General features: G+C 55.5%; 1 protein-coding gene and 1 long non-coding RNA gene across 8 annotated transcripts in view; one reads left to right on the forward strand and one right to left on the reverse strand.

Annotated features, from left to right (window-relative positions):
• CMKLR1 (chemerin chemokine-like receptor 1) overlaps positions 1–18,849 on the reverse strand; it is a 48,297-nt gene that overhangs the window by 20,809 nt on the left and 8,639 nt on the right. The window contains exon 1 of one of the 7 annotated variants that reach the window (XM_086681880.1): positions 14,313–14,512. The exons of 3 other annotated variants lie outside the window; for them this stretch is intronic. The gene's annotated coding sequence lies outside the window, so the exon portion shown is untranslated. Of the gene's footprint in view, positions 1–2,131; positions 2,364–2,641; positions 3,028–14,312; positions 14,513–18,849 lie in introns of those variants that run through there. 3 more of the 7 variants (XM_086681882.1, XM_086681879.1, XM_086681881.1) reach the window with 3 other exon arrangements.
• LOC147575350 (uncharacterized) lies at positions 2,474–17,702 on the forward strand. The gene is made up of 3 exons (XR_015242308.1): positions 2,474–2,696; positions 12,954–13,028; positions 13,492–17,702. It is a non-coding gene; the product is annotated as an uncharacterized LOC147575350 (long non-coding RNA).

Here is an 18,849-nt window from a genome sequence, read left to right on the forward strand (position 1 = left end):
GAGAACGAGACCAACACAGAAGAAGGCCGACCTCAAAGATGCGGAAACACCAACCACACCCAAACCCTTGCTACACACAGGGGTTCCCTCAACCAATGGATTTCCTTTACTGCTTTAGCCAGTTGGGTTGGGATTCTGTCACCGGCGACACGCCTGCCTCACACGCAGCTGTTCCAGCTCCGGGATCCCCCAGTTGAGGAGGGACCTCTCTGTGAGAGTGCGCAGCCCCTTAAAGGGGCGGCAGCTTGAGAGAGAGACTGAGGGCCTCGCAGACTTGTTTGCCTGACCCTACGATGTCCCTTGCCCTTGAGGGGCTCCCTCAGGTGCCATAACCTCTCCAGGGAAATCAGGAATGCCAAGGGAATCCCCAAATCAGAGAACTTGCCTTCACTTTGCAAACAACGCCAGTCCCCCAAGCCAGGTGTCTGAGGCTCGGAGGAACCGGACGCCATCCCACCTTGCGGGCAGGTGGAAAGAACAGTCACGGAAACAGACGCATAAATCGGAGCTGACATTTACTGAGGGCAGAGGCTTCGGTCTGTTTGTTCACGGCTGTATCCCCGACCCCTTCAACAGCGTATACGACACCACGGCGCACACACCATAAAATTCGTGACGTCCATTCCAGGGCTTGTCATGTGTGTGGCGCTTACACATCAACCGACTCGGTCTCCACATCAGTCCTGAAGTTAGAACTATTCTTGGCGCCATTTACGGATGAAGAAAGAGAAGCTCGGTGAGGTTAAGTAACTTGCCGCAGGCTGCCTGGCCAGGAAGCTGCAGAAGTGGGTTTGAATGGGGTGTTCGCCCCTTGTGGGGCTGTGGCAGGAGCAGGGGAAGAGGGGGGAAGCAGTCTCAGCGGAAGGGGATATCCTGGAGGGGTTGGGGGACAGCAGGAACGAAGGCGCGGAGGTGGGACACAGCGAGAGGGGGAAAGGCAGCACAAAACAGGAGACCCGGTGGAGAACAGCCACAGAGAGAGGAAAAGAGGGCCCCGGCGTGTAAGCAATAGTATGTGTTCCTCTTGGCCAGCCTGGGTGATGTCAGCAACCTAGGGGCACTGACCCAGGACAGGGCTGCAGGGCCCAGGGCTACTGGGGTGGGGGGGGGAAGAAGGGGGGACTTCAGAGCCCAAGTCCTTCCAAACCAATCTGCTCCCGCGTGCTCCAGGAGCCCAGTGCCCCCCTAGCATGGTGTTCGAGACCTCTAGGCTCTGACTCTGGCCGATCCCCTCCGCCTGGGGTGCCCCTGTCTTGTTCCCTCAGCTCCTCCCAGCCTCACTGAGCACTAGGTGAGGATCCAGGCTGCCCTGTCCCCAGCAGTGACAACGAGAAGAAAGGACACTCGTGCTGGGACAGCCAGGCGTCTGGCTGGGCTTGGCCTTCCTCTTCTCCCCGTAGCCGAACAAAGCCCCCAGAGGAGAGGGATTATTCTCCCCACACAACAGATGTCGAAACTAGACTCTGAAAGGAACAGGGTCGGGATGAGCAGCCACGCCTGGAGCTTGGTTCTGTTCTAACGGACCCCAGCGGCAATCCACAAGGCTGGTGAGAATGTCTCTCTGTCCCATCGCGGTGCGTCCAAGCCCCCGAGGGACTGATGGCCCTTCCACTGCAGGGCTGTGATGAGCCTTCGAGCCTCAGACTTGCCTCGTGTCTCACTAGCAAGCTTCTCCAGGGTGACTCAGAAGCCCTCACCTGTCTCTGGGTCTCTGGGTTCTGCCCTCGGCAGAGAGGGACAGAAAGTGAGAGGCTGGGGTGACGACATTAACCCCCACTTCTCAGGTGCCAACCTCTACTTAGAACAAGCCGTCAACAAGGCAGGCTTTTCATTCCCATTTTGCAGAAGTGGAAACTGAGGCTCAAAGAAGCAAGACCACTAGCCCCAGAACCCCACAGCTAGGAAGGGGCAGAGATGGGATTCGAGCTTGGGCTGCTCTGACACAGGAGCCGCATCTTCAGTCACGGTGACTATCCCTGGCATCCTGTGACTTGCCTGCTGGAGGTCCCTCTGGGCACAGGGCACTGTGTTCTTATGCCCGCTGACCCCAACTGTGCCCAGGGCTGGCAGGGTCACAGCGTCCCACACATCCACCGCCCCACCTCCGAGAGCCCTCAGTGACCTGACTCACCCACCTCGGACGGCACAGTTGCCACTCGCTGGGCTCCTGGGCAGGCGGGTGGACCCCGGAGAGATCCGGGAGCCCTGAGCCGCACAGCTGCACCCTGCCAGGCTGCCAGCCCTGGGCACGGGGGCCTCGGGGGCCCCTTGGAACCCCCTGGCTCCAGCCCAGGCGGCTGACAAAAGGTCTGGCCGCTGCTGCTAGCAACCAGAATGGTGGAGTAGGAGACCCCACCCTGTTCCCAGGCGCGGGGGGAGGAAGAACGGGCTGCCCTCCCCCTCAACCCTGTCACTGTGCGGTCACCTTTCCCAAGGCAGAGCTCCAGCCTTGCCCTACGGAAGGGTCCTGCTGGGAAAACTACCCCTCCACCCTCAACGGAAAAAACAGCTGGTTGAAGCCCAGAGGAAATTCCAGAATCTTAAAAGCCGTTGCTGGAGAGGCTTCAGGCTCGAGGGGGCTGCCGCCCTCACGTTACAGGAAAAAGAAAGTAACTCAACGCGCCGAGAGCTTAAGCCTCACCCGGCAGATGCGGAGCCAGATCCCGGGCCCAGGGAGCAACGTCCTCATCCGCAAGGTGGGTCGACGTAAAGACCCACCTCGGGATCCCCAATGCAGGGAGACCAGTCATCCAGCTTGGGGGTATCCCGTGAGGCGGGACTTCCAGAACGTTCCAGGCAAAGCAGAACGTCAGCCTCTGTAGGTGAAGATCCTGACTCGACAGACGTGCCCCTGGGCTGTTATGTTTACAGACAGCTATTTCTGGAGGGCGACAATATTGAGGTTGCATTCCGGCTTGGCCACCGGAAGCTGTGGCCTTCATTCGATGAATGTGACAAAGCTCGGTGGTGTGCCAGGCGCCCGGCTAGGTGTGGGGATGCCACAGACAGCGAAGCGTGCGAAGACTCATGTCTGGTGGCGCTTACCTCGTGGGCGGGTGGCGGGGGGGGGGGGGTGGGGGGAGACAGGCAGAAGATAGCATCACACGGGCACCATCAAGGGGTACCCTTCGCCAGCCAGATCGCCTGGCCTTGAAATGGGGGGAGCCCACGCCCGGGCCCTCCAGTCAACGCTCCGGAAAAAGAACCAGAAATAAACTCTCCCTGGGTTCTGCCATGTTCCAGAACAGGTCACTCCTCTTTCTCCTCCCCACCTCCACCGGCGGAACTTCGAGAAAGACCCACGGGGCCGTTAGAAAGCTCTTCCTTTGTGGACTCAACTGGACTCCGAGCGACCTGACATGGTCACCTGGAGCCCGGTTGAGCCCCCCGGAGTCACACAGGGTCAGCCGGCCACCTCCTGCCCCGGACGAGGGCCGCCGACTTCCTCACTCTCACGTTGGTCAGCCCTTCCTCTGCATCGTTCTTAACCTCGCGCCTTCCAGCCCCCCACCCGCTGGGACCCTTGTGTCTCCAAGCAGAAGGAGGAGGGCTACAGGATGCTTTGGCTTGCGGGTTTGTCTGTTTGTTTGCTCACACTTTGGCGTGGTCCAGAAGGGATGGGGTGGGGTGGGGGGTGGGTGGGGGAGAAAAGTCTCCCAAGAGGCTCACGTGTACAGGGGAACATAAATTAAAAATGAGAGCGAAAGGAGGAAGGCAACGTGGGTGGAGACAGAAAGCGGAGCCAGGGCTGAGGAGAAAAATGCAGACGATAAGGAATGTCCTAAATACGGAGCTTGGGTCGGCCACCCAGGGGACGCCCAGACTCCTAATCTCGGAAAGGGAAGCCGGCTCCGGCCGTCGCGTGCCCCCGGCGAAAAACAAACCCGGCCGGCGGGGAACGGTGAGCCCTCCTGGGGCCGGGGAGCAAGAAGGACTCTCTCCAGCGGTCTGGGCAGAAAGGCGAGGTGTGATGGGGCGATCGGTGTCCTCGTGGACCCGCAGCCTCGAGGTCTGCGTGTTTTTGGACGGGCGTCCGTCAAATGCTCGCTGCCTCGAGACGGTGCCCTCCCTAAAGCCGGCGGCCCCCGCGCCAGGGTGCTGTTCGGCAAGAGCCACTTTGCCCCGCCGTGCCCGGGAAGGAGTGGCTAGACGTTCAGGCCAACGTATTGCTGGCTTAATCGGAAGACGTTTCTAGGATGTTTGGGAGTCTGGACTGCGCGGCCTTCAAGGCCTTCTCGCTGATCGTGTTTCCCTGACTTCCTGACGCTGTTAGCTAGGGCAAGGGGGGACGCCATGCTCTGCGGCAAATGCTAGAACCCAGTCGTGCCGTCTCCCAGCTGGAGGCCAGCCCAGGGCGTGGTTACGCCCGCTCCCCGATGCTCGCTCGCCTGTTACCACGTTCAGGATGCTGAAAAAGACACTCACGACCCCTGCATGGTGACCCTACACCTCGGCCTGTGCCTCGGATCTCAACACGCCCCTTTCAGTTTGGACAATAAATCATACGGTTTTCCTATTGACAAATCACCCCCTCCTCCGCCCCAGAGGGAGGGAAGCCAGAAGCTCCTGAGTGCTGGCCTTGCCCGCCCACGTATGCTGGGGCCCGTGCTGAGCACTCGTCCGGGTCATTACATTCCCATGATCCCCATTTGGCAGACGAAGAAACTGAGGTCCAGAGAGGCTGTGGCTACTCTTTGAAAAGGTCCATGCCAGGGGCGCCTGGGTGGCTCGGTCGGTTAAGCAACTGACCACGGCTCAGGTTCGTGGGTTCGAGCCCCACCTCGGGCTCTGTGCTGACGGCTCGGAGCCTAGAGCCTGCTTCGGGGTCTGTGTCTCCCTCCCTCTCTCTGCCCCTCCCCTGTTCATGCTCTCTCTCTCTCTCAAAAATAAACATTAAAAAAAAAAAAGAAAAAAAAAGGAAGTACTAAGAATTTCAAGACCAGTAACGGCAGAGCGTTAAACCAAGTGCAGGCCCTACTGAGCCCCATGTGGCTGACCCGCCCCTCCACTCTCAGGGAGATTTGGGAGAAGAGCCTTCTCCACTGCAGGCCCAGCAGGGCAGGGGTTTGGTGGGGTGGGGGTGGGGGTAATCTCAGTGGGGAGGAGGGAGCAGGGGATCACAGCAGACACCCAAGGAGTTGCACGGAGGGAAGGGCGGCCAAGCAAACCCCAAGGGAAGAGGACATAGAGGGAAAAGGACATGGAGGAACAGAGAGGAGGGGAGGAGGGGGAGACAGAGAATGACCGAGAAGGTAACAGAAGCCTCTAAACTGTGAGGGCGGGGGAAGAAGGACTAAGGCAGAGCAAATACAGAGATTCAGAGTCAGACACACAGAAGGGGAAAAGGTTGAAAGCAACCTTTCTGCCTGACTCCTGAGAAAGTCCGTGAAGTCCTGACGGGCCCACCCCAGAGTGGGCCAAGGAGGGGACCCCACGAATGGCCATCCTTCCGGGGGGTGGTCCACAGCAGCCTGGGAAGTAGAGGGCACGTGGGTGTTTTCTGGCGTATTTGGGTACATGTTTAGGAGCGTAATAAGGGCAGCCTTGGGGTATTTCCAAACTCTCCAAAGACCAGAGAGCTACAGAGCAAGGTGTGAGCCTCGGCTCTGGGATGGAAATGTGAGGGGCCTCGGTTTTGGGATGGAAGGCTGGAGCCACATAGCAACACGCTGATCAAAATATGCAGTGGCAGCTCATCAATGTCTTTGGTTAATTTTAACAGGTTGGGATGAGCACTGGGTGTTGTATGGAAACCAATTTGACAATTATATATATATATAATTTATTGTCAAATATACATATTGACATATATGATAATATATATATTTGACTATATATATAATTTATTATATACTATATATATAGTGTATATGTATATGTATATATATATATACACACTATATATATATATATATATATATAAATCTCAACAGGAAGCCATGTCTGGGGAGGTCCTGGCAGAGAAATCACCGGCTAAAAGCCCTATAAGATTGTTTTCTTGACCGAGCATATGGGTGTTCAGTTATATTCTCTAGAAGGTCTCTCTGCCCATTGGATATGAGGGTCAAGGAGAGCCCACAAGGACACATTTTTTTCCTACAAACATTTCACCAAGTTTGTTCTCTTGGAAAGAGACAAACAAGTCAACTGGCTTGACCACCCGTGTCCACAGGGGGCCAAGGGCACCAGGAACACATCCCAGCATCCAGAATGAAATGGATGTTACAGGGAAGGGCGGGCCCTGCATCAGACGCAATTAGGACCCTCTCAGGCTAGGTTCAAAGTAGGCCAGAAGGAACCCGCTCCTTGTGACACTGAGGAAGCTGGAGTCAGGCAAAGCTCGGTTTAAAACCCTACGTGTGTTCATGTGATGGTCAAGGGGATCATGATGGTAAAAGTCACAAGGATTACAGTTTAAATAATACTTTATAATAACCACTAGCCTAATGGGCAACTGTGCGTGATTGTCACTTGGCTTTTGTAACTTAAATTTTTGACTACGCAACACAACTCCATCTAATTGGTGATATTCAAAACCATCTAAGATTATTTAAAAGTTAGAATGTGAATCCAGGGCACCTGGCTGGCTCAGTCAGTGGAGCATGTGACTCCTGATCTCGGGGTCATGAGTTTGAGCCCCCTGTTGGGTACAGAGATTACTTAAAAATAAAATCTTGGAAAAAAAAAAAAAAGAAGGCAAATCCTCATTCCTACCCTGTCACCATCCACCCAGTCCCCCCTGGACCTATCAACGGCTTTTATTTGTTTCTCCTATCCCCTTCCAGTTCCTTTAAGCAAATATGCATGTGTATTCTAATTTCTCTCCCATTTTGCACGAAAGGCAGTATATTACACACACTATTTTTGCAAGTTGTCTATCCTAGCAATACACCTTGGAGATCATTTCACATCAGTATAGTGCCTATCCTTTTTGATGGCTGCATAGTACTCCATTGTTGGTCTTGCCATCATTTACTGAACCAGTCTCCTGGATTTGAGCACTTGACTTGTTTCCAGTCTCTTTACTACTACGATTCATTATTGTATATGTGTTACATAGTATTGCAATCAATCGTGTGTGTATCATTTGCTTCTTATTCCCAAAACTGCCTGGGGCTCTCAAGCCCTTCCTCAGTGTCACAAGGAGAACAAACAACTTTTCAGCCGTCCCTTTGCACTGGCTATGCTGTGTTTTAGTTCATCAAGAAAATGCTTCAGAGCTACTTAGACTGTTAGTCCCCAGAGAGCCCAAGCCATGTCTGTGGTATGAGAACTCTTGGTTTTTCTCCTAACTGTCCAGCTGTTCCAACTTCTGGTCCTCCATTTCCATGTTTATCAGAGGGAGGGAGAAACCATCCGCAGGGCTGCTGTGGGGATCGGGGATCAGGGATCAGGAATATATTTTGCAGATGTATGAAACTATCTGCAGCGTGAGGGAGACAGATTTGTGCCCAAGGCCGCCCTGCCAACCCCAAAGGATAGATCTGGTTTCCCAGAAAAGAAGCCAGTCAAGCTGGAGGAGGCAAGCTCCTCAGAGAACAGGGTAGTGATGGGCCAGCTGGCACGTTTCTGCTGCTATCCCCAATCTCAGAGGCTGGAGCCTGAGCTTGTGAAGTGTCGTGTTCTAGAACTGGCTAGGCAGCCATGAGCGGCCCCAAGCCACCATCAACTTAAAGTTGCTTTCTGCTTCTATTCCGTTTTAAAATAAAACTGGGATCGCATTCCTGGCGGTAGAGAGACCTCTCGCCTCTGTGGACTGGCCCTAGCCTTCCTGCCCCCTCAGGAAAGAATCCAAAGCAATTTTCCACCCATTGCTTGTGAAGAACAAATCCTGGCAGGCAACATGGCACCCGCCCCACTCCCAGGCGGGAGTCCTCGTCTCCCCCTACGGGGCTCTCATTTCTTCCTAACTCGCCTCCCAGAGGAAGGGCCCCAGGTGGCTCACAGAGGGGCCTTTGTCTCCCTCCTCCTTGCCTTCTCACCCTTCTGACAAGAACCCTGGCAATGTCTCCACTGGTGCAGGTTTCCAAGAGCCCCCGCAGTATGTAACCACCAGCTGGCCGTGGGAACCGTCACCGTCAGCCCTCAGGACCCTTCCCCTCGCTCACTTTGTTCCAGCCTCCCAACAGCCCTGATTACCACCCCCCGTCTCCCAGTTGCGGCAACAGAAGCCCAGAGGGGTCAAGCAACCTGCCCAAGGCCACACAGCTACCGAATGGAGGAGTGAGGACTTGAACCCAAACCCGTGGTCAGCACCTCAGCGTGCCGGGAGCAGGCTCTGGAGCCAGAACATCTGAGCTCAAATGCCGGCTCCGCCGCCTACTACCTAGGTCGCTTAAATATCGCGTGCCTCAGTTTCCCTCTGCAAAAGGGAGCAGCAAGGTACATACCAAATAGAGTCGGTACTAGAGTTAGATAAGAGGAGTACGTTATTGAATACGATGACGATTCTTAGGCTATTTTGAATTCTATTGCCCCAGACACGAATGTGGGACAGTCATGAGGGAGTAGGATCATGAAACAAACAAAAAACTCCTCTCGGAGCTTCTTTCACACTGGGGTAGAAACATCTGACGACAGATCACACATTTCTCGTCCATACATTCAATAAACCTTACCGAGCACACACGATCTGCCAGGTACCAGCCAAGAGCTGGGAATATACAAAGATGTAGTTCCCACTCCGGAGAAACCCCAAGCCAGGGGGCGGGGGGTGCAGATAATGAGTAAAATCACAACACAGCAAGCCCCGTGTGCTGGGAGAACACACAGGCATGGTACCCACGCCAGCTACCAAGTCAGGGAAGGCTGCCTGGGAGAAGTGAAACTTGAAGGACAAGTGAGAGTCAGCCCAGGCACAGCAGACGCCAAGGCTCAGAGGCATGAGACCTTGGCACATTCGGGCCACGGATTAAGTTCGGATTTAAAGCTTTGACGGCGTAAACTCAGGCACTGTGTGCAGCAGGGGCAGAGTTTTAGCAAGAACGTGTGTCACCCTAAAATCCCAGAAGGAGCCCCTTTTAGGGAACAAACCCTGTGCCTCTCTCTCTCTGAGCCCTGGGACTTAACATCACATGTAGTCTTCAGTGCTTTCTCCTGAGTTCCACCAAGAACCCCAACCCTCTCCAAGGATCTGAGACTCAGAATGAAATATTCCAGGCCTCAAGGGTCTACAAATCCTTCAGCTTCCCAGTTTAGGAGAATCCAGAGTGCCAGGCTACTTCCCGGGACCCTCACTACTTGCCTGCTTAACCAGGGCAAAGCCCTGTCCTTCCTACTTTATCCTCCCCCTGCTTTTCCTTCCTTGGCCAGGATCACAGACACTTAGCCCACTGTGGCTTTCCTCCAGCCTGCTCCCATCCTCCAAGCTGGAATGAGCTCATTCCTCAGGCCACGCCCCTACCCACGCTAGCTCCACCTACTTTCCCCTGCCCCAACCCAGGACACCCTCCCTGCTCAAAGCATTCATTCATTCATCTGTTCTTTATTATTATTATTTACTTGAGAGAGAGAGAGAGAGAGCATGTGTGAGTGGGAAAAGGGAGGGGGGAGAGAGAGAGAGAGAGGGAAGGAGAGAGAGAGAGGAAGAGAGAGAATCTTAAGCAGGCTCCACACTCAGCACTGGACACAACATGGGGCTCGATCCCATGACCCTGGGATCATGACCTGAGCCGAAATCAAGTCGACACTCAACCCACTGAGCCGCTCAGGTGCCCCTCATTCACCCACTCTATAACAGGACTAGAAGCTGGGCCCTGGAGGCTTTGGCACAGTCATAGCCAAAGAAATACAGTCCGACAGCCAAAAGCATCTAAAAATGACTCAAATTTTTTACTGGCGTCTCTCAAAGAAAAACAAAGAGTACCGTGGTGGGTGTTGGGTGTCCAGCTCAGATCCCCTTTACTAGCTGAGGGCACCCATCCCACCGCTGCAGAGAATACTAGATGCTCACAGCTCACAGCTGGCCCCTTCTGGGAATTGCCCTCGGCTAAGCAGGGGCTGCCTCCCTCCAACTGACGGGGGTGCAATTCAGGCTCCAGAGCTCCCCATGGGATCAGGCTAAGAAAAGTCTCCACCTGAGACCACATCCTTGCTGGGTTCCCGCCCTGCTCTGTCCTTGAACGTAAATTTAAGAGTGTGCCAAGCAATTTACTGATCAAGATAAATAATACTTTAGTTCCATATTCTCACAAAGCGAAATTAGGGACGCCTGGGTGGCTCAGTTGTCTAAGCATCTGACTTTCTATTTCTGCTCAGGTCACGATCTCCTGGTTTGTGGGACTGATCCCCGCGTCGGGCTCTGTGCTGACACCGCAGAGCCTGCTTTGGACTCTCTGTCCCCCTCCCCTCTCTCTGCCCCTCTCCCGCTTAAATGCACGTGCGTTCTCTCTTTGTCTCTCTCTCAAAATAAACTTAAAAAAAAAAATTAAACTAAAGCATAAGATACAAGATGAGCAAAATATCAAAATTTTAAATGAAGATGGAATCCAGCTCTAAACTTGCGTGACCCTACCTCGCTCGCCTCTCCCTAATCCCAACCCTGTCCGACAGCACATCCTCAAAACCTCACATTCACCCAAATCCTTGCCTCAGGCTCTGCTCTGGGGAAAACCGCCCAAAGACAGATACCCAACTCAGAACCCAGCTCGCTCTCTCTCTCTCTCTCTCTCCCTCTCTCTCTCTCTCCCCACTGCCCTGACTCTGAGTCATGTGCTGAACACTCACATGGAAACCATTTCACCCCGTTGCCCAAAATGGGCAACTACTCCGTGCCAGGTACATTCCTGGCTCTGCGGTCCGGCTCTGGCTCTAGCTGCCGGAACCCTCACCTCCATGCCCAGGGCCCAGGCTCTTGGTTCTTTCCAATCACGTGACCTCAGCCACTCCTACGCCTACCTGGCTTGTCCCTGAGCTCAAAGGAGCCCAAGAGACCGCGTTAGTTCAGTGAACTCCAAACTTTGGGGTTTCGTGAGCCAGTTACATCTCCCGAACAGTTGTGAGACTGCCTTAGATTTCCCACCTTTCCGTGTTCGCCAAGTGAGGGTACCGCAAAATTAAAATTGTCCTTTACCGCCCCCGCCGTTTCGGAAAAGAGACGGTATTTAACGCCAACAAAAATCGGTGGGACAAAGACTCATCTTCCTCAGCTGAAAACCTCTCACGTTCTGAAAAAACTCATTCTGTTGTCTGCATTCTCTCTCTCTCTCTCTCTCTCTGTTTGGTAAAAACTTCACCACATACGGGTTCCAGTGGGCTGGGGTTGTCAATCCCCCTGTTTGACGTCAGGGGAAACTGAGACCCGAAGAGCAGCTCTGTCTTTCCCGCCCAAACCCCGGTCCTCGAATGTTCCCCCGAGGGCGACAGGGATGAATGAGGTGCCAGGCGAGTGAGAGACATGGCTTCCGGTCACACCTGCTCCCAACCTTCTGAGAACCTACACCAATCTCTTTCCCCCTCTGAGCCACGAGCGCGTGGATCCTCCAGGTGACCATGGACTGGGAAGGCGCCCTCTGGTCCCGCAGAGAAGAGGCAGGGCAGAGGCCCCACCTGAGCTCCTGAGCCAGGGCGGCCAGACACACGGGATTGGACACCGGCCTTCTTCCTCTGACATCATGTTTGGGCCTCAGTTGCCTCTTCTGGAAACGAGTTCTCAGATCCTTGGCAGCCCACGGTTGGCTCACAGACAGCGGCGCAGGCGCTGAGGGTTGGACGCTCGGCAGGAGCCAAACCACCTGGGGCAAGAGGCTGGCCAAGTGCCTCAGACGAGAGGCACACGGACTGTTTCCTTCCAGAGAGACCCAGCCCAGACCAGAGGTCCGTGACTCCAGCCGGGGAACCCTAAAATTTGTGTCTTTGTGCAGAACCTTCCCTGTCCCCAGTAGAAGGGTTCTTGAGGCCCCAGGCGCCATCCGGGCCCTTGGTGGTTCTTCTCTCTGGGAGCCGACCGTCATCAGAGGCGACGCCGTGGAAGGAAGTGGGTCTCAGTTGTCCAGGAAACTGCCCCAGCTGTCTAGCCACAAATACAACAGGGGAGACAGGAACAGGGCTCACCCAAGTGGCATCTTTGCAAGCGTTGTGGCGAAAGCTGTCTGGGTTCAAACTCTGGCTCTGCTGCTTACCAGCTGTGTGACCTTGAGCATGTCACTTAACCTCTCTGTGCCTATATTCTCACACAATATAGAGATGGGCGGGGCGGGGGGGGAGGGGAAGACTCAACTGTCCGTGAGCATCCCCCTCAAACCTGACGATCTGTGCGTTTTCTACCCCAAATGTCACTGAATGAGCCACAGAGACAGGAAACCAGAACACAGATGAAGGTCCTTTCCCTGGAGCTGACCCAAGGTTTTCTGAGGGCCACAAGTTTTGTCTTTAAAAATTTTTTTTTTTTTCAACGTTTTTAATTATTTTTGGGACAGAGAGAGACAGAGCATGAACGGGGGAGGGGCAGAGAGAGAGGGAGACACAGAATCGGAAACAGGCTCCAGGCTCTGAGCCATCAGCCCAGAGCCCGACACGGGGCTCGAACTCCCGGACCGCGAGATCGTGACCTGGCTGAAGTCGGATGCTCAACCGACTGCGCCACCCAGGCGCCCCAAGTTTTGTCTTTAAAGGCAGGGGCATATTATGGTGCTGAATGCAAAATTCCCATGCTTTTTCATTTTTAAATAAAGCGGATGCCCTCAAAATAATCTTGTGTTTTAAAAATAAGCACATACCCTCAAAATAACTCTAGTGAGGGTTCGGTTTGCCCTAAGGGAAGGAGGGGGGCTTCAGGCGATGCTCCAGATCCCGGTCCCCAGAGTATGAGGGTGTGGGGTGTGGGCCTCTGCTGGTCATCCCCTCACGAACATGCACTGAGTGCCCGTGCTGTGCAGGGTGCAGGGGGGCTGGGTGCCCGGGGTACGTTTGCTGGACAACTGAGGCTCACTTGTTTTCATGGCATCTCCTCTCAGCCAGCTCCCGGGGAGAGGAAGCCACGGAGAAGCCAGCCGGCCCCTGGAGCTTCGAGGACCCTCCCTTTCCTCAAGGTCAGTTCTTGCTTCTGCCCAGAGATGTTCCACTCAACTTCTGGAAGTACTTAGAACACTGGCTGCAGAAGAATGGAGAGAGGAGGAGGGAGGGGGAGGGGGGAGGAGGGAGGGACAGGAGGGGTGAAGTGGTCACAGGGCAGGGAGGTACACTGAGAAGACAGGGGCCAGCCAGCCTTTGACCCAGCTTCTCACAGTGGCCTTGCTCTGCGCCCTACATCTGGGGGTGGAGCCCAGAACCCCACGAATGCTGGCGCCCCCTCGGGAACTTGAGCATACAGAGATGCCCCCAGCTTCTCCATAAGACATCAAGGGGAGAAACCAGCTGGCCACCCCCCCCCCCCGGGGGAACCAGACGATGTCCGGGGAGGCCTTTCGGATGGTTCCAGAAACTTACCACTGACCTGAAGCCTGGAGTTCGTTGTTGTTGTTGTTTTTTAAGTTTATTTATTTATTTTTGGAGAGAGAGAATGAGCCAGAGAAGGGCAGAGAGAAGAAGAGAGAGAGAAAATCTGAAGCAGGCTCAAGACCGTCAGTGCGGAGCCCAACGCAGGGCTCGAACTCCCGAACCCGTGAGGTCATGACCTGGGCCGAAACCAAGAACTTGATGCTCAACCGGCTGAGCCGCCGGGTGTCCCATGAAGCTCTTCCGACCTCACCCCTACACCCTCTCCACCACCCTCGCCGCGCACCCTGAGTTTTCAAGAACATGACCATAAACAAGGTGAAACTACGCCCCCAAAGACCCCTCCCCCCACCACGGCGAGAAAGCAGAAAGGGGCAGAGCTTCGTACGAATCCACCCCGTCGCTAGGGACACGGACCGGACTGCCAGGGGCAAACGCTTGGCAATTACTGCTCCCTGGGCCCCAGAGCCACACGCACTCCGTGCGCGGACCCCCAAGTTCCGGCTTCTTGCCTTTAAACAGCTGATGGTGGCAAATACCAAACAAACAAACAAGACATCAAACGAAATAAAACGTGTCCTCCCCTACATTTATCTCCTTCCACCCCCAAAAGCCCGTGAGGCAATGCCATTCTGGCCCCCCCTCGTACAGATAAGGAAACCAAGGCCACAGAGCCAGGAAGTCAAGGAATGGGAAACCACGCAGCTGGATTGCAGAAGCGGTGACATTCATGCCATCCTGCCTCTCCAAACACACCCTGACCAGACGTGCCTCTCCCCACAGCGGCCCAGTGGCACAGCCCCGGGCCTCTCGCAGCACCCCCTCCAGTGCCCACGCGAGGAAGGAAGAAGGGCACCTGAGTGAGAAGCCAGCGTTACCAGTTCGGCAAAGGGTGACAGGGACACCTGTCCTCGTCCAGGGCCCAGGACATGGCCGTGGTAAGCACCTCTGTCCTCTGTGGGAAAGTGGCAGGCCGGTGGGCGGGCAGTGTAGACACGGGGTGTGCCAAGATTGCAACACTCGTCCCCAAGGCCTCCGGGGCCTGCCCTGTTTCTCCGAGCTCTGCTGGAGTGCAGCCTCGTCACATTAAAAAAAAAAAAAAAAGTCAACCCAATTCGGGCCACTCCGTCTACAAGAAACGGGAGGAGCAGTGAGGCGCTGGTGGAGGTGAGGGAGCTGGAAATACAAATTTCTATGGAGTTGACCCAGTAACTTCCTGCCCTCGGGTCTTTATAGCAGGACCGGGCCACGGCTCGCTCGCCTCTGGGAAAACCCCTGGCCCCAAGTCTCCCCTCACCTTGTGTCCACGGTGCCCGAACGTCCGCCGGCACAGACATTCTCTGCTGACTTTGGCCATCGTGTTCACAAGCCCCCACTCCCGTAAGCTGTCAGCAGCTACCAACACCTCAGTGTGAACGAGTTGATTGCTTTGGTTTTCAGCGGGACGTCTGGGTGAGAACAGGCTTCTGACCGAATGGGGCATTTGATTAAAAAAAAAACAACAACAAAACAACGATACAGGAGCTAGCCCTGCTTGGAATAGGGAGGGTCTGTGGCAGAGGTAAAGCAGAAAGGTCTAGAAATCACAAAAGAGGAGGATGTGTAGACTCTGGACAAATAGGAATAGCCCTTGTGGTTTACGGTCAAGTGTACAGGCAGGTACGGGAGGAGGTATCAGGAGCATGTCTCCCTTTGTCAGCAGCTGTGTGACCTTAGGCAGTCGATCAACCTCTCTGAGCCTCATCCTGGACAGGAAAGTATGGCTGTAAACAGGCTAGGGGGCTGGAGCAGAAGGCGTAATTCAAGAATTTAGTCTCATTTCAAAAAGCATTTACCAGGGACCTCCAGGCACCCATCTTGTTTTAAAAGCCCAGAAGTCTGAGGCACGCCCCCTTGACAGGGACCCACGCAGTGCAGGGCCCAGGGCCAGGCCCTTTACATGGAATATCTCATTTAATCTTCACCCTGCAACGCAGGGCTGGTCCTGTTATCCCCTTCATTGACAAACGGGGGACCCGAGGCCGAGAGAGAGCAGCCAACCGGGACGCTGTGCGAGAGAGCACCCCGCTGGTCGCCAGGGGATTCAGGAGTTGAACCCAGGTCCGTCTCGTCCCAGACTCCAAATCATTTCTCTATGTGCCCCATCACAGGGCCCCCCCAAAGGGCAAAGGGTGCATTTCAAAGGCAGAGAGGGAGGCCGGCTAGCAAAGATCTGGTAAATTACAGAAGGAAGGAGCCGGCGAGCACACACCCTCTCTCTGGGCCTCAGTCTCCTTGACTGTAAAATGGGACCCTTTGCCCTAGCTCCACACCAGAGAAACGACGAACCTGTGGCCCCGGAAGACAACCTTAAAGCAGGACAGGGCAGAAGCCCAGCAGGGACTCAGCAAACGGAAGCTCCCTGTCCTCTGTGGGCAGTGGAAACAACACACAAAGCTCTTAGGAGGAGGAACTGTGGGTGATGTTGGCTTCCTGCGAAATAGCGAGACGCCAGAGCAGGGAGAGGGCCGAGAATGCGGAGGGAACAGAACGCCAGGAATCGGTGACGGGGAGGTGAGCGGCATCGCCCAGCCAGGCTCCGGGGAGCCGCCCTGCCCTGCCCTGGGGCCTGCTCCTGATTCCCGATTCCCTTCACGTCTGAGGTTTTTCGTGGCGGGGGAGGGAAAGGCCAGAAAAAGAAAGGCCCATTGAGGCCAAACAGGCCCCGCGCCCCCCAGGAGAAGAGGGGCTGGTGATTCAAGGTCCCCACCCTGTCCTGCCATGTTTTGGGGCCAAGGCAGGAAATGGAGGGGAAGGCTTGGGGTGCAGCGTGACCCTGGGAACGGCACACTTGGCCTTTCTTGGCCCCTCCTGGCTCAGGACCTCCGGCCCCCACAGTTCCGCACCCCTGGAGCCAGGCCCCCTCACGCAGAGGCCACGGTGGTTTTCAGCCCCACCTCCGAGCCACACAGGATCTCACGGAAGCCACATAACACCCCTGTGAGCCTCATTTTACAGGGGAGGAAACCGAGGCACAGAGCGGTCAAGTGAACTTTTCCGGGGTTCACGGCCAGCGTTTCAAAACAGGTCTGGGAGCTGGCGGATCTTCGGCTCCTACCCGCCGGGTGGCCGTTCCCCTCTTACTCAAGGGACGCCCTTTTTCTTCGTGACCCAAATCCCTGACAGTCGAAGAGGCCCCTTGTGAGTCAAGTCTGCCGTAAAAGAGACTGCAGATGGCCTGCCCTCCCCAAAGGCTCTGTCTTGACGCCCGTCGGCTGTGTCCCCAGCCGCTGGGAAGCCAGTGGGCCCTCCGGTGCCAGGCCCGGCTCGGTCTGGCTCTGAAGGGCAGTGGCAAGGTCTCCCTGCAGGAAAGGAGCCCAGGCCGACCGCAGGTGCCATCCTAAATCAGACTTCTTTAGCCCTGGAGGAAACATCTCGTTTCTCCCAAGCTCCGTGTCCTCGTCTGGCAGCAAGTCCCGGGCATGGGAGGAGAGGGGACCCCGTCATCCAGTTAAGAAAGCCACCAATGCAAAGCAACGCTGAGCTGGTTCATGGACCAGACAGGCCAGGAGACAGAGCCACAAACCGACATGCCCTCTGCCAAGTTAGAAGTTCAAACTCAATTAGTTTGGGGCTGCCCGGAATCTTCAATTGTGCAAATGTCTGAGCTCCAGCTCGATGGGAGTTCGGAGACATGGGCCTCAGGACAACAGGATGCTGCAACGGGGCAGCGCTGGACCACCCAGAAAATTGCGTGGGATCTTCAAGACCCCGCAGAGCGTCCAGACTCCCTCCGGCCACTCCCTGCTCCCACCCACCACACCACACACCCCTCGCTCGTCCAGCCTCCGGATCTCTGCTCGTGCTGCTCTCCCCACCTGAAGGATCTTTTATTTCCGGCCAACTCCTGCTCCCGCCAACTGGAGGCCTCCTCCAAAGCCAATCATCCTTGGCACCAGCTCAAATCCGCACTTCCTTCTCAAGGCGCCGTTTCCTGACTTCCCCTATTAAAGCCATCCCCAGCGAAGCTCTTTGCCCCCCGAGGTACTTTGCACAGTGAGTGTAGCGGACAGACATCCATCTGAGTGTATTTAGCAATACGCTCTCGGGGCTCCCGGGCGGTCCGGCCGGTTAAGCGCCCGACTCTTGATTTCGGCCCAGGTCAGGATCTCAGGGTTCGTGAGACCGAGCCCCATGTCGATCTCCGCCCTGACAGCACAGAGCCTGCTTGGGATACTCTCGCCCTCTCTCTGCCCTCCCCCTGCTCTCTCTCTCTCTCTCTCTCTCTCTCTCAAAATAAAGTTTCAACAAAACAAAAGAAAAATGCACTCTCAGTCAAATGGCCGGGGCTCACCTACTTTACTGAGTGGACGATGGACGGAAACGCCATGGGTGATTGTGACCCGGGAGCAGTTGGCACCGTGCGCCCTGCCATTAAAGCCGAAATCTGGCCACACGGACACCACTCTGCATACACGCCTGTCTTCCCGCTTGACAGGGAGCCCCTGAGGGCAGGGCCTGTCTCTCCCTGTATCCCATGCTCCTAGCACACGGTAGGCACTCAGTAAATGCTGGTGGGGTGCGTGGAGGCTGTATCCTGGCTCTCTCGCTCCCTTCACAGGAGTCCCTCTCCCTTTCTAAAGCTTATTTCCCAGCCGACAAGTGAAAGCGTGGACTAACTCACTCAGGCCACGGTCTGAACGTTCGTTTCCCCTCCACCCCCACCCACCCCAATACATACGTCATGTCCTAACCCCCAGTTTGATAGTATTAGGAGGTGGGATCTCTGGGAGATGATGCGGGGGATTAGCGCTCTTATAAAAGAGACCCCAGAGAGCTCCCTTGCCCCTTCCATGGTGCAAAGACACAGCAAGGACGGCAGTGTGCAGCCCAGAAGAGGGCCGTGCTGGCACCCTGATCCGGGACTTCCAGACTCCAGAACCGCCAACGGTGAGTTTCTCTGTTTAGGAGCCACCCAGTCTCTGGCATTCTGCGATTGCAGCCCCAACAAACTAAGACCTCAGGAATGACAAATGACCATCTCAGATGACCATTGTCATCCGTCGAATTTTAAGGTCAAATCCGGTTGACAGATTGTCATCGGGGATGGGCTCTACCATCACCCAACCCCCCCCCCTCCCACACACACACCCACATCAAGAGGTGGCCTCTACTGCTTTTCCCTTTGAGTCTGGGCTGGGCCGGTGACACGCCGCGATCAACGGAATGCGGCAGAAGCGATGCTGTGCCAACCCCAGGCCTACGTCTTCAGAGGCTCAGCAGCCTTGGCTTTCACTGTCCCAGAGCCCTGAGGTCCCAAGTAGAGAAGTCCAGACAGGCTGAGACAGCGGGGAGAGACAGCCCGAGTCCCAGCAGGATGTGGGGCCATCTTAAGCGGCCCCGCCCAGGTCAAGCTCCCAGCTGAGAGTAGCCCAT

The sequence above is a fragment of the Puma concolor genome, chromosome D3, assembly GCF_028749965.1.
Source record: "Puma concolor isolate L17-30 chromosome D3, mPumCon1.1.hap2, whole genome shotgun sequence".
In the NCBI taxonomy this organism is placed as follows: domain Eukaryota; kingdom Metazoa; phylum Chordata; class Mammalia; order Carnivora; family Felidae; genus Puma; species Puma concolor.